Genomic DNA, 11,123 nt, shown 5'->3' with positions numbered 1-11,123 from the left:
CACAAACACCTCTCCCAAAATTTAAAATGTTCTTTCAGGAGTCATAGCAAGATGGTGGAATAAATGGCTACACCTTTTGTCCCCCTCACTGGAACACAAAATTGTAACAACTGTCAGCACACAGAAAAGCACCATCACCAAGAACCAAAGATCAGGTGAGCAATCACAGTACCTGGTTTTAACTTTATATTGTGGAAAGAGGTATTGAAGAGGACAGGAGAAGCAGTCTTGAATAACCAATGCCACCCCTTCCTCATCCCTCTGGCAGCATCTGTACGTCCCAAAGTGTCTGTGTACTTAGGGGAACGAGAGCACAGTGCTGGGGATACTTTACATTGAACTCAGTGCTACACTGTCACAACAGAGAGAAAGCAAAGCCGTGCTGGACACAGCCAGCACTCATGCATGGAGGGAGTCTTTGGATCAGACCTAGCCATAGGAGAATCACCCATCCCAGTGGTTGGAATTGTAGTTTCTTGGCAAGTCTCATCATTGTGGGCCAAAGTGCTCCGGGGTTCTAGGTAAACTTGAAAGGCGGTCTAGGACACAAAGACTGCAATTCCTAGACAACTTCTATTGCTGGGCTGGGCTCAGAGCCAGAGGACTAGGGAGGCACTTGACCTAGAGAGACACCAGCTATGGTGGCTAAAAGAGTGCTTGCACCATCTCTCCTCCAGCCTCAGGCAATGCAGCTCATAGCAACAAAAGTGACTCTTCCTTCTGCTTAAGGAAAGGAGAGTGAACAGTAAAGATGACTTTGTCTTGCATCTTGGATACCAGCTCAGCCACAATAGGAGTGGGCACTGGGCAGAGTCGTGAAGCCTCCATTCCAGGACCTAGCTCTCGAATGATATTTCTAGACACACCAAAGGCCAAAAGGTAACTCACTGCTTTAAAAAAAGGACTGAGTCCTGGCAGGATTAATCACCTGCTGACTAAAGCCTTTGGCTCTTCCAGTGATATCCAGGTAGTACACCATGGGTCTTGGGTTTCAGGGGAGACCCAGCACATTCTCAGTTGTGGTGGCTGTGGTGAAAGGCACCTTTTTGAGAAAAAGCAGAGGGAAAAGTAAAGGAGACTTTGTCTTGCACCCTAGGTACCAGCTTGGCCATGATGGGGTACAGTGACTACCAGGCTCCTGGGGTCTCTGAGTCCAGGCCTAGACTCTTAGACAGCATTTCTGGACCTGGACCTGGGCCAGAGGGGTGCCCACTGCCCTGTGGGGTGAGTCCCAGGACTGGCATCACTCACCACAAGTTGACACAATAGCCCTTGGGCTTTAAGCAAACAACAGCGGAGGCCTGGCAGAACACCCCATGGACCAGTGGTGGTGGTGGCCACAGGGAGAGGCTCTTCTACCGTGGAAAGGGTAGGGAAGAGCAGGAAGGTCTTTGTACTGTGGTTTGAGTGCCAACTTAGACACAGTAGAAGATAACAGGTAAGTTGCTAAGGTGTTTTACTTCAATCCCTGGCTCCCAGATACCATCTCTGGACATGCCCAGGACCTAAGGGTACTTGCTACCCTGAAGGGAAGGGCCCTTAGCAAGGTTCAGTGCTAGGCTGACTTCAGGTCTGACCCAGCACAGTCTCAGTGATAATGTCCAAAGGGGTGCTTGCATCACCATATCCCCAGTTCCAGATGGTCAGCACAAAGAGAGGATTCCATTTGTCCAGGAGAAAGCAAAAAGGAAAACAAAGAATCTCTGCCTCGTAATCCACAGATTTCTTCCAGATCTTTTCCAAGATCACCAACACAGTATCTCTGTATCTGCAAATGCCACAGTATTATTGGGCTTGAGACTCAATCCCTTGCGATACATGGAAAGCCCTCCCAAGAAGGACAGGCACAAAAAGCCCATACTGTGATGACTAGAATCAATACCTTACTCTTCAATGTCTGAACATTAAAGAACATTAAGCATCAATACCATCCAGAAAAACATGACCTCACCAAATGAATTAAATAAGGCACCAGGAACCAATCCTGAAGAAACAGAGACATATGATCTTTCAGACAGAGAATTCAAAATAGCTGTGTTGTGGAAATTCACAGAAATTCAAGACAGCACACAGAAGGAAAACAGAATTCTATTCAATAAATTTTAAAAAGAGACTAAAATAATTTAAAAGAATCAAGCAGAAATTCCAAGGTAGAAAAATGCAATTCGCACACTGAAGAATGCATCAGAGTCTCTTAACACTATAATTGATCAAGCAGAAGAAATAATTAGTGACCTTGAAGACAGTTTATTTCAAAATATACAGTCAGAGGAGACCAAAAAATGAATGAATAAATAAATAAACAACAATGAAGCACATCTACAGGATCTAGAAAATCACCTCAGAAGGACAAATCTAAGAGTTGTTGGCATTAATAAGAAGGTAGAGAAACAGATAGGGATGAAAAGTTTAACAGGGATAATAACAGAAAAGTACATAAACCTAGAAAAAGATATCAACATCCAAGTACAAGAAGGTGATAGAACACTAAGCAGATTTAACCCAAAGAAGACTACTTCAAGGCATTTAATAATTGAACTCCAAAAGGTCAAGGATAAAGAAAGGATCCTAAAAGCAGCAAGAAATAAGATACAAATAAGGTACAATGGAGCTCTAATATGACTGGCAGTGGACTTTTCAATGAAAAGCTTTTAGGTCAGGAGAGAATGGCATTACATACTTAAAGAGCTGAAAGAAAAAAAAAACTTTTACCCTAGAACATTACATCTGGCAAAAATGTCCCTTAAATATGGAGAAGAAATAAAGACCTTCTAAGACAAATAAAAATGGAGTTATGTCATCAACACCAGACCTTTCCTACAAGAAATCCTAAAGGGTGCTCTTCAATGAAAAAGAAAAGGATATAAATGAGTGAGCGGAAATCATCTGAAGGTACAAAGCTCACTGGTAATAGTAGGTACATGGAAAAACACAGAATAGTATAACACTGTAATTGTGATGCGTAAACTTCTCTTGACTTAAATAGAAAGGCTCAATGATGAACCAATCAAAAATAATAACTACATCTTCTGAAGACATAGTATGATAAGACATAACAAGAAACAACAAAAAAGTTAAAAAGCAAGGGGTAAGTTAAAGTGTAGAGTTTTTACTAGTTTTCATTTAGAGTGCTTGTTTGTTTATACAATTACTGTAATGTTGTTATCAGACTAAAATAATGGGTTATAAGTTAGCATTTGCAAGCCTCATGGTAACTTCAAACTGAAAAACATACAATGGATACAGAAAGAATAGAAAGCAAGAAATTAAAGCATAACAACAGAGAAAATAATTTTCACTAAAAGGAAGACTAGAAGGAAATAATGACAGAAGACCACAAAACAACTAGGAAGCAAATAACAAATGGTACCAAGCATCTTTTCTGACCACAATGGAATAAAACTAGAAACAAATAACAAGGAATTGTGGAAACTACCAAAACACATGTAAATTAAACAATATGCCCCTAAATGACCAGTGTGTCAGTGAAAAAATTTAGAAGGAAATTGAAAAGTTTTTCAAAACAAACCATAATGGAAAAAACATACCAAAACCTATGGGATACAGTGAAAGAAGTACTAAGAGGACATTTATAGCTATAAGTGCCTATTTTGAAAAAGAAGAAAAACTTCAAATAAATAATCTAATGATGCATCTTAAAAAACTAGAAAAACAAGAGCAAACTGGATCCAAAATTAGTAGAATAAAAGAAATAATAAAGATCAGAAATCAATGAATATGAAATGAAGAAAACAATACAAAAGATCAATGAAACAAAAAGTTGCTTTTTTGAAAAGATAAACAAAATTAACAAACCTTTATCCAGACTAAGAAATAAACAGAGAAGACACACATAAATAAAATGAGAGATGAAAAAGGACACATTACAACTGATACCACAGAAAATCAAAGGATCATCCGTGGCTACTATAAGCAACTATCTGCAAAAAAATTTGAAAACTGGAAAAAACAGTCAAATTCCTAGACATAATCCACCTACCAAGACTGAACCATGAAGGTATCCAACATCTGAACAGATCAATAAAAAGTGACAAGATTGAAGCCATAATAAAAAGTCTCCCAGTAAAGTCTGGGACCCAATAGCTTCACCATTACATTGTACCAAATATTTAAAGGAAAACTAATGCCAATCCTACTTAAATTGTTCCAAAAAATAGAGAAAGAGGAAATACCTCCAAACTCATTTTACAAGGCCAGTATTCCCCTGACACCAAAACCAGACAAAGATACTTCAGCAAAAGAAAACTACAGGTCAATATCTATGATAAAAATTGATGCAAAAATCATCAACAAAATGTTAGCAAACCAAATTTAACAACACATTAAAAAGCCTTAAGTGGGATTTGTCCTAAGGATGCAAAGTTAGTTCAACATATGCAATTTAATGTGATATATCACATCAGCAGCATAAGTAACAAAAACTGTATAAGCATTTCAACTGATGCTGAAAAAGCAATGGATAAAATTCATCATTGCTTCATGATACAAACCCTGAAAAAAACTAGAGATAGAAGGAAGATACCTCAACACAATAAAAGCCATTTGCAAGAGACCCACAGCTAGTATTATACTGAATGAGGAAAAATAGAAATTCTTTCCTCTATGATCTGGAACATGACAAGGATGCTGAATTTCACCACTGTTATTCAACATACCCCTGGAAGTCTTAGCTAGAGCAATCAGACAGAAAGAAACACAGGGTATCCCAATTGGAAAGGAAGAAGTCAAATTCCTTTGTTTACAAATAATATGCTCTTATATGTGGAAAAACCTAAGGACTCCAAAAAATAACTATTAGAACTGATAAACAAATTGATTAATATTGCAGGATAAAAAAATCAACATACGAAATCAGTAGCATTTCTATATGCCAACATTGAACAATCCAAAAAAGAAATAAAAAACTAATTCCACTTACAACAGCCACACATAAAATACCTGAAAATTAACTCAACCAAAAAAAGTGGAAGATCTCTACAATGAAAACTATAAAACAATTATGAAAGAGAATACCAAAAATTGGAAAGATATTTCAGTACATGTATTAGAATAATCAAGATTGTTAAAATGTTAGTATTACAAAAACCAATCTACAGATTCAATGCAATCCCTATCAAAATACCAAAGACATTCTTCACAGAACTAGAAAAAACAATCCTAAAATTTGTGTGGAACTACAAAAGACCCAGAATAGCCAAAGCTATCCCGGCAAGAAGGACAAAGCAGGAGGAATTACATTGCCAGACTTCAAATTATAGCAAGTGCTATAGGAACCAAAACAGCATGGTACTGGCATAAAAACAGACACATAGACCAATGGAAAAGAAAACAACAACAAATCCACACAACTACAGCGAACTCATTTTTCACAAAGGTGCCAAGAACATTCACTGGGGAAAAGACAGTTTCTTCAATAAATGGGGTTGGGAAAACATAGTACCCTTATGCAGAAGAATAAAAATTGATGTTATCACTCACCATATAGAAAAATCAAATCAAAATGGATTAAAGACTTACATCTAAGACTTAAAAATCAAACTATGAAACTACCAAAAGAAAACATAGGGGAAAATATTCAGGACATTGATCTGGGCAAAAATTTGTTGAGTAATAGCCCACAACCAAAGGCAACCAAAGCAAAAATGGACAAATGGAATCATACTGAGTTAAAAGCTTCTGCACAACAAAGGACACAATCAACAAAGTGAAGAGACAACACAAAAAATGTGAGAAAATATTTGTAAGCCACCCATGAGACAAGGTGTTAATAACCAGAATATATAAAGAGCTCAAAGAATTCTGTGGAAAATATCTAATAATCCAATTTAGAAATGAGAAAAATATTTAAATAGATATTTCTTAAAAGAAGCCATACAAATGACAAAGAATTCTGAAACACTTTTATGAAAAAGTACTCAATATCACTGATTATCAGAGAAATGCAAATTAAAAGAATAATAAGATATTATCTCACCCCAGTTAAAATGGCTTTTATCCAGAAGTCAGGCAATAACACAAATGCTGATGAAGATGTGGAAAAAAGGGAATCGTCACACACTGTTAGTTGGAATGTACACCATACAACAACTATGGATAACAGTTTGGACATTCCTGAAAAAACTAAAACAAGTTCTACCATACAATCCAGCAACCCCACTGCTGGGTCAATACCCAGAAGAAAGGAAATCAGTATATCAAAGAGGTATCTGCACTCCCGTATTTGTTGCAGCACTGTTCACATAGTCAAGATTTGAAAGACACCTAAGTGTCCATCAATATATAAATGAATAAAGCAAATGTGGTGCAAATACACAATGGAGTACTATCCAGCCATAAAAAAGAATGAGATCTTGTCATTTGCAACAACATAGAGGGAACTGAAAAACATTATGTTAAGTGAAATATAATGACTGTTTAGTCAGGCACAGAAAGACAAACATCACATGTTCTTACTTATTTATGGGATCTAAAAGTCAAAACAATAGAACTCATGGAGATAGAGAGTAGAAGGATGGTTACCAGAGGCTGAGAAGGGTATCGACGTATGGTGATGTGGGGTGAGCGGGGGATGATTAATGAGTATAAAAAAATAGCTAGAATGAATAAAGAAGACCTAGCATTTGATAGCACATTGTGATGACTATAGTCAATAATAATTTGATTTTACATTTTAAAATAAATAAAATACGATGGCATGTTCGTAACACAAAGAATAATGCTTGAGGTAATGGACACCCAATTTCTATGATGTGATTATTATGCATTTCATGCCTGTACAAAAATATCCCATGTACTCCATAAATATATATACCTACTATATACTCCCCCAAATTTTAAATTAAAAAATTTAAAAAATAGGCCGGGTGCGGTGGCTCAAGCCTGTAATCCCAGCACTTTGGGAAGCCGAGATGGGCGGATCACGAGGTCAGGAGATCGAGACCATCCTGGCTAACACGGTGAAACCCCGTCTCTACTAAAAACACAAAAAATGAGCCGGGCATGGTGGCGGGCGCCTGTAGTCCCAGTTACTCGGGAGGCTGAGGCAGGAGAATGGCGTGAACCCGGGAGGCGGAGCTTGCAGTGAGGTGAGATCCGGCCACTGCACTCTAGCCTGGGCACAGAGCGAGACTCCGTCTCAAAAAAAAAAAAAAAAAAAAAAAAAAATTAAAAAATAAAATGTTCTTCTATTGATTATATAAAAAGTTCAGTGAATTTGTTTCATGGAATAAAGCCAATGCTCATCAAAGACTTCTTTTCCTCCAAATATTTGATTGTATTTTAGTTTACTTTTTGTCTTCCCAAAGTCAGTTCATGGTGGATTCTCAAATGAGTGTATCCACTAGAGTAATTTACATTTCAGACCCTTGGCATGCTTCTCATTTTCCAAATGAATGTAAAATACTCATTTCATCAGGTAAGTCAAGATATCTGTGAACTAAAGCATGTTTAAGAATGAGATCGGGTTGCAAATTTCTTAGAAGAATGAAACTTGTTTTTTGAAACAAGTATCTTCGATATTCAAAATATGTAGCTGCTTAAATTAGAAGTATGTAAGACACTTTTATTTTCTCAAGTCAAAGGCCCACGTGCAGAAAAAAAGTACCTTAAACTTTGGCCAGTTTCAGCAATATAGTGATAGTGACAGGAGGCAGAATGCCTAAGCAGATGGGGTGGTTTGCCAGTGAAACCCCACCTTCAAGACTAGAAAACAGCCTGAAGGCTGAAAAACTGAACTGCTGGTTCAGAATGAAACCCATGATCCAGAGTGAGAACTTCTGTTCCTGTTTGCCTGCACTTTTTCTATTAATTCTTTTGGAATAATGCCTTTTAACCAATCAAATATTGCCTTTTCCAATATTATCTATGGACTGTTCCTCCCTTATTCTGAGCCCATGAAAGCCCTGGACTCAGCCACACTGGGAGAACTTTCCCACGTTCGGGTAGGGAGAGTACCCCTTTGCCCTCTCTCTGCGGAAAGCTGTTTCATCACTCAATAGAGCTCCCCAACTTACTCACTCTTCAATTGTCAGCATATCCTCATTCTTCTTGGAAACTGGTTTGAAAGCCAGACTTGGCCCGTGCAGGCTGAGTAGGAGGGCCATCTCGTGTAACAGGTAGCATGTCAGAACGAGGGCTGGACAGGGTGCCACTGGCCAGAGGTTCTGGCTTGCAAAGTGACCAAGAGAAAAAGCCTGCATCATTTTGGGGGCTCACCTGGGATCCCTGAAGGGTGAGTAAATGGAGACCTAGACTCTTCACTTTTTTACAAGGCTTCTTGTCCTCAGAATTTTTTCTGAAAGCAGATGAAGCAACAAACCTCTGGTGAGCCAATTAACAATGAATGGCACAGCTACAGAGGACAGGATGCTAGAGAGGACCCCGACACCTCACTTGTCACTACTGGGAGTTGGGAATGTTGGCATAGTTCCAATCCAGTCATTTCTGTGGCATTCTCCTTCTTTATTATTGTGGCTATCATGGCACCTATCTCTTCTTTTACAATGTCAAGAATGTTGTTGCAAACTAGGAGATACTACTTGGTGCAATGAACACTTAGCCCAGCCATCAGATATGCAATTCAGAACAATGCAGTTTCTGCTTATTCTGAGAGGCAAAGAGAAAGCAGAGATTAAAAGTTTCTCTCCTGGCCAGGTGCAGTGGCTCACACCTGTAATCCCAGCATTTTGGAAGGCCGAGGTGGGCGGATCACAAGGTCAGGAGATCGAGACCATCCTGGCTAACATGGTGAAACCCTGTCCATACCAAAAATACAAAAAAAAAAAAAAAACTTAGCTGGGCATGGTGGCAGGCACCTGTAGTCCCAGCTACTTGGGAGGCTGAAGAAGGAGAATGGCCTGAGCCCGGGAGGCGGAGCTTGCTGTGAGTCAAGATCCCCTCACTGCACTCCAGCCTGGGCCACAGAGCAAGACTTTTTCTCAAAATATAAATAAATAAAAATTAAAAAAAGTTTATCTACCTGTTGGAGGAACCTATTTGCATACAGCAAAAGGAATTTTCCCTCCCCCACCCTGCACTTAAGTTGTTTTTTTTCTTTTCTTCACCACTTCAGGAGTTAACACAGCCCTGCGAACAAAGGGAGGCTTTCTATGTGTGAGACTTTTTTCTTTTTGAAAGGCATCTTAGTAGGCCAGGATTCCAGTTCTCCCTTTCTCTGCATTGTGTGAGGAGAACCCAGTTCCACAGCTTTACCTCAGCGCTGGACTTATGATGGGAAGCAGCAGTAAAGGGGCAGCTCTGTCAGCTGCTGGCTGCAGTCTGGTGAGGACCACATGGGACTTAATGTAATGAGTCCATGAACCTTCCTGATACAGTTAGGTGTCCTAAACTCAATTCCAAACTTCAGGTTAAGCTCTAGAAAGAAAACCTGGATTTCAGGGATCCAGAGGCAGACAGCAACAGAAGCCAAGAGGCACAGCACAGGTGAGTATGACTAATTCCTGCTGATTAGGCACCCCCACACACACATTTCATCAACAGAGGTCAAGCTAGCATGCATGACATAGAAGAGCTTACCGACAGCAGGGAGGACAGGACAGCATACAGGTGAGTGCAGAAAATTCCTACCCTCTAGGCCTCCCTGTTCCACATGGGTGAAAGTCGCATTGGCACCCATGGGCAGCACCCTGCCAAGGTCGCTGGGACTCAGGGATATAAGGATGGAAGGGAAAAAAAAGATGCCATTGTTTCTCTCCCATATGTATGCTGGGTATTTGCTGACAAGAGAAAGGAACTAAGGGATGCATTGTTCCCCTCTTTCCATATGGGTAACCAACCATCTTCAGTTCCTACTTTTCTTGAATGTTCCCCAAATTACTGGGATTCCTTTGGGGAAAAAAAAAAAAAAAAAAAAAAAACCTTCTGTTTCCTTTTTCCTCCTCTGTTTGCTCTTCATGAAAAAGTAATTGCTTCCCCATACCACAGGACCCTCCCCCCAAATGCATCCCTCAAACTAGGAAAAGTTAGTTTTGCCAAAACTTAAACTGTTTGGCTTAAAAATGAACCAGGAAGAAATTACAGATCTAATTGAGAGAATCTCTTGAAGAGGGACAACTTTTACAGTATCCAGATAACCTCTGTCTACTTCCCCTTCACAGGACTCCAGGGTAGATTAGGCTCCATAGCTCAGGGAAAGGGAATCTGGAAGCCTGACATGCTGGCAAAAAGGTAAAGTTTCTTTCACCAGTCAGACTTCTGGCCTCCCTCCCCCTGTACAAACAGGTAGAATGAATGATAACAATTATGTTTATACTCTCTGTGAGATTTTGATTAATAGAAAAAAGGATTTGTGAGGCTAGTCTTAAGCTGTAGTGAATCTGTTGCACTTTGTGCTAAAAATTTGTCTTTCTGTATCTTTCTATCAAAAATAGAAATACCTTAGTCTAGAACACAGTCCTAGGACCCTTAAGCCGACTGTTCAAGTGAGCCCAACAAATTGGTCAGCAACAAACTTTGCTGGCCGTCTCCATCTTGTTTTACGTCCTTGGGAGCTTGACCATGTAACTACATGGCAGTACTTTCTTTTGGTCTCTGCCATTTTACAATGGCAGCCTGGTTTCAATCCTGGCTTAGGGAGTGAGCACTTCCTGGTTACTATCTGTGTGAGTTTTACCATTTTCTGATTCTCTTCCCCTCCATGAACATCTTCTAGCTTCCTTTCTTAAATCTTCCTTTCTCTGAGCTACCTTTAAAGATTCTAGACTTTGTAAAACTGCCTATCACATCTTTCAAAATACCTCGTACACTGATGGTTAAATCATATCCTTAGTTAACGCTTGTTGGTTTCACTTGTGAGGTTACTTTTGGTAAAGTTCAAAAGCCACAAGTATTGGCCACTTAGCATGACTAAAGTTGGGTAACATGGGGTTTAAAGGATTCTTTTTTTAAGAGCACTATGGTTAAAAGTCAGCTTAATTAAAAGTGGATATCCAAGCTATAAGTATATTTAAAATGACTTTATGGGTTTTTTCCCCTTTCTTGGATCTTGTTTCACTGGAAAATGTTTTTTTTTTCCCCCTCAGTTGATTTAATTATTTTTCTCCATTTTGTCTTGCCACTCTTAATGCATGCATGAAAGGCCTTAA

This window comes from Theropithecus gelada, chromosome 6 (genome assembly GCF_003255815.1).
Source record: "Theropithecus gelada isolate Dixy chromosome 6, Tgel_1.0, whole genome shotgun sequence".
In the NCBI taxonomy this organism is placed as follows: domain Eukaryota; kingdom Metazoa; phylum Chordata; class Mammalia; order Primates; family Cercopithecidae; genus Theropithecus; species Theropithecus gelada.
The sequence above is the reverse complement of the archived record's forward strand: the minus strand, read 5'-3'. Positions refer to the sequence as shown.